Here is a 5000-nt window from a genome sequence, read left to right on the forward strand (position 1 = left end):
GGACCCCATTTCATGTCTTTTCTTTCTCCTTCTTTTTTTTTTAAAGCATATTTTTTGGCCTTTTTGCCTTTAATGCTATAGTACAGTGAAGAGTAGACAGGAAACAAGTGGGAGAGAGAGATGGGGTGGGATCGGGACATGACCGCAGGCCGGATTCGAACCTGGGTCCCCGTGGGCACTCGGACCCGCATATGGCACGAGCGCCGTAGCCTGCTGCGCCACAGCACCCCCCTTTTCTTTCTCCTTCTCATGAGGATGATTGGGTAATGGCTGAGTAACAGTACAGCAGTATGTATAGTGTGTATACAGTGTATGCAACAGGCCTCATTGGTTCAGCTCCTCTCATCACTGATTGTGGATGGGTGCCAGTGGGTTTAAGGCTTATTGGAAAAGAACAGAGAGAACAGAGAAAGCACTTCTCGGAGCAGGATATGCTCTCCTCCACCCTCAGAGAACCAGTGCTGCGCCCGCTCACCAGCCAACCCTTTTAACTGCTCTGAGCATCTCAATCAAAACAGAAATGGGTCGGAAATTGGCATTTTAGTGCAGAGCTGGAAGCTAAAAACAGTTGCTTTTTCCCTGTCTAGCAGAGTGGGTGAGTCATTCTGCCGTTCAGAGGGTAAAAGGCTAAAATCATGAGTTTTAGATCAACTGATGCTATGAGTAAGTAAACTAGTCAACTAGCACACTACACTGCAGATGTTATAGAATAGAATAGAATAGAATACTTTTTTGATCTTGTGAGGGAAATTCCTTTCTCTGCATTTAACCCAATTAGTGAACACACACAGCACACAGTGAACACACAGTGAGGTGAATCACACACTAACCCAGAGCAATGACATGCCCGCCCAACCGGCGCTCTGGGAGTGCCTTGCTTAAGGACACTTCAGCTGTGGACTGGTCAGGGATCGAACCGGCAACCCTCCGGTTACAAGCCCCAAGCCCTAACCAGTAAGCCACGGCACACTTTGAACTTGCCCCGTGAACTGTGGACTTACACACACAATTCTACATTCCTCCCTTGTAGAACTCACCCCTGTTACCCATGCGATCTATGGTACTACTGTATATGTTCTAGAACTCGTCCCTGTAACGGATGCGATCTGTGGTACTACAGTATATGTTCTAGAACTCGCCCCTGTAACGGATGCGATCTGTGGTACTACAGTATATGTTCTAGAACTCGCCCCTGTAACGGATGCGATCTGTGGTACTACAGTATATGTTCTAGAACTCGCCCCTGTAACGGATGCGATCTGTGGTACTACAGTATATGTTCTAGAACTCGCCCCTGTAACGGATGCGATCTGTGGTACTACAGTATATGTTCTAGAACTCGTCCCTGAAAAGGATGCGATCTGTGGTACTGTATGTTCTAGAACTCGCCCCTGAAAAGGATGCGATCTGTGGTACTATATGTTCTAGAACTCGCCCCTGAAAAGGATGCGATCTGTTGTATGCAACACTCAGATTTACATGTCCTCCTCTGTACTCAAAATCAACAGAGCAGCCCGCTCTCTCTCTTTACCTCTCTCTCTCCCTCTCTCTCCCTCTCTCTCTCTCTCTCTCTCTCTCTCCCTCTCTCTCTCTCTCTCTCTCTCTCTGTTGTGTCTGGACAACATCTAGTTCTGTAATCAAAACATGTAGCGCCTATTACTGAGAAAAATGTAATAAGGCAACTTTTTGTCAACATAAAACTCCGCCAGAATATCTATGTGAAACTCCTCATAAAATGGTTGTTTTTGAATGAGGAAAATGTCAACTGCTGTTTTTCTGCCTTGTAACAGTTTAAGGCTGAACAAAATTATCCTTGTTGTAAAACAGCATCTTCCTCTTCAGACAAAACACATTTTCTTCACTGTTAGTATCGTTGTCGCTATTATTCAATTTTAGCATATTAGTGTCTTATATAAGAGTTTCCTGCACACAATCTAAATTTAATTTCGTTTTGTGTGTCTGTTTGTCTAAGTTTGTGTGTGTGTGTGTGTGTTTGTGTGTGTGTGTGTGTGTGTGTGTGTGTTGATAATTTAGCTTTGTTACCAGACCCATCAGCATCAATGTTGTGAGTTACTGAAGTGATACTGTAGGCCTTTCTGTCAGTGTCTGTGTGTGTGTTCGTTTGTGTGTGTCTGTGTTTGTGTGTGTGTGTGTGTGTGTGTGTGTGTGTGTGTCTCTGATTGTTTATGTGTGTGTGTGTGTATGTCTGTTTGTCTGTGTGTGTGTGTGTGTGTGTGTGTGTGTGTGTGTGTGTGTGAGTGTGTGTGAGTGTGAGTGTGTGTGTGTGTGTGTGTGTGTGTGTGTGTGTGTGTGTGTGTGTGTGTGTGTGTGTGTGCTGGGCGCTGTGATGTAGTGACGGGCCGGTGCCAGTGTCCTTCCAGAGTGTGATGTGATGCGCAGATGCTGGAGGAGTCGGCCCGGACATTTACATCAGCCGCCCGCGCCAATTAGACACCGTGGGTCACAGCCGGGTCACAGCCGGGTCACAGCCGGGTCTCAGGGTTCTGGGGCTCACGCGGGTCGCGCGGGCCGCTCCTGCCGCTCACACTGCAGCTCCATAATGAGGGAGGAATAATATCTCCATCCCATTAGAGCCCAGCGAGACTCCAGCTGCCGTCGCAGCCCTTCGAGTCAGGGACCGAGGGAGGGAGAGGGAACCGATCAGAACGGATCAGAACACACAGAACTGGCCCAAGCCGTGGCGCAACTGGCTGGGGCATCTGCAGCGCACGCCGGCGACCCGGGTTCGATTCCCGCCCTGTGGTCCTTTCCGGATCCCACCCTGACTCTCTCACCCATTCGCTTCCTGTCTCTCTCTACTGTCTTGTCAAAATTAAAGGCACAAAAGCCCAAAAAATATACTTTAAAATTTTTTTTAAAAAAAGAACACACAGAACCGGGAGAGAAAGCTAACGGTAACCACGGGAGTTCTGTGGGCAGTGATGGAACCGGAACCCCCTGAAGAACAATCAAGAACGCTTCTGGGCTGAGCCGTTGCGGGACAGACGTTTACACCCCTAGAGCCTGTAAAAAACAATTACAGTCATCAAGACAAATACTGCTGTTTACAAATACTTGTTTTGATTAGTTGTTGTTATTATGTTCTGTTGTCGTTGTTTTGTTTGGTCACCCATTAATTATGGGTTTAATGTTGACTGTTGTGAAGAGCATCAACATGCTATTTTGATGCTTTCAATCAGACATTATCAAAGACATTTCAGACAAAGACACTTTAAATATCATTGTAATAGATCCAATCAAGGTCTGGTCACGAAGCACATATTTCACATCATTATTTTGTTTATTTATAATTCTTTGAATAATTTATGGATTCAAGTAGCAGCACTGTTCGGTATTCAGCAGAAGCGCACAAGATAGAGTTTTTGTGCTTTTGTGCCAGACAGGCCTTTCTGGAACACCAAGCGATATCCATTCCGGAATATTCTAAAGCCTGGACATTCTGAGGCACCAAAAGACTGGCCTTCCGGCTGTCCTTCTCCCACAGATTAGACTATCGGCGGGCGCACTTGTCTGAAGACGGCGGCGCGATAAGCAGCCCAAATGAACAGCCTTTTTTAGGGCTGAATGGGTGAATCCTGAGAAGCCTCAGCGGGACTCCTGATAAAAAAAAAGTCAGTGCGCACAACAGGCAGTCCTTTCTCCATGCATAATGCAAGGTTATCTCCGCGAGCGATGTCGAGAATGACATCGCTACGCCGCCGTGCTGCTCGGTCGCTGTGCGCTTGAGTGACGGCTACGGTCCCCGCTGGCGTGGACGGTCACATGTGCTGCAAGACTATCGGCCGCGACCTTTGACCCCGGCGTGTCAGGCCCGTATCTGCCGAGGAGTGAATAGAAAAGAACAGGGCTGGCCTGCCACCTCCGCAGGGGTTTACGCACACACACACACACACACAAACACACACACACGTTCTCTCGCTCACACACACATACGTTCTCTAGCTCACACACACACACACACTCATACAGACACATACACAGGGGATGGTGTGGAGCGGCCCGTGAGCCAACCCGTAGTGTGAGCTGCCAAGCTGTGCTGGAGTTATCGCTGTGTTCAGTTGAGGCCCAGGGTCCTGTATGTGTATATGTGTGTGTGTGTGTGTGTGTGTGTGTGTGTGTGTGTGTGTGTGTGTGTGTGTGTGCTGGAGTTATCGCTGTGTTCAGGTGAGGCCCAGGGTCCTGTATGTGTGTGTATATGTGTGTGTGTGTGTATGTGTGTGTGTGTGTGTACTGGAGTTATCGGCGTGCTCAGGTGAGTCCCAGGGTGCTGGGAGGCCCTGCGCATGATAATTGGCCTGCTGCCCTGTCCTGCCCCCTGCATCCGCACCAACTGGACGCTGTGTGCGCAGGATAGGGGCCTTCTGGACACAAATAACGCCTTATCTGTGGAGAACCTGCAGTGTGTGAGGACCCATTCTGGGGCGTGGGTGTGTGTGTGTGTGTGTGTGTGTGTGTGTGTGTGTGTGTGTGTGTGTGTGTGTGTGTGTGTGTGTGTGTGTGTCTATGTCTGTGTGTCTGTGTGTGTGTGTGTGTGTGTGTGTGTGTGTGTGTGTGTGTGTGTGTGTGTGTGTGTGTGTGTGTGTGTGTGTGTGTCTGTGTCTGTGTCTGTGTCTGTGTGCGTGTGTGTGTGTGTGTGTGTGTGTGTGTGTATGTGTGTGTCTGTGTGTCTGTGTGTGTGCGTGTGTGTGTGTGTGTGTGTGTGTGTGTGTGCTGGGCCGGCTGTGTGAATAATGCAGTGTGTATCTCTCCTGTCATCTCTCCTTTAACAGAGAGGAGAGCCGAGGCCTGTTTACCTCGTCCGGTCCGATCCAGTTCCACATCGCATACTCCAGGACACACACACTCACACACACTCACACACACACACACACACACACACACACACACACACACACACACACACACACACACACACTTCAGCAGGCCTAATAAACTGGACAAAAAAAGAAAATCACGAAATGACTCACTGAATGCATGAG

The sequence above is a fragment of the Sardina pilchardus genome, chromosome 21 (assembly GCF_963854185.1).
Source record: "Sardina pilchardus chromosome 21, fSarPil1.1, whole genome shotgun sequence".
NCBI lineage: Eukaryota > Metazoa > Chordata > Actinopteri > Clupeiformes > Clupeidae > Sardina > Sardina pilchardus.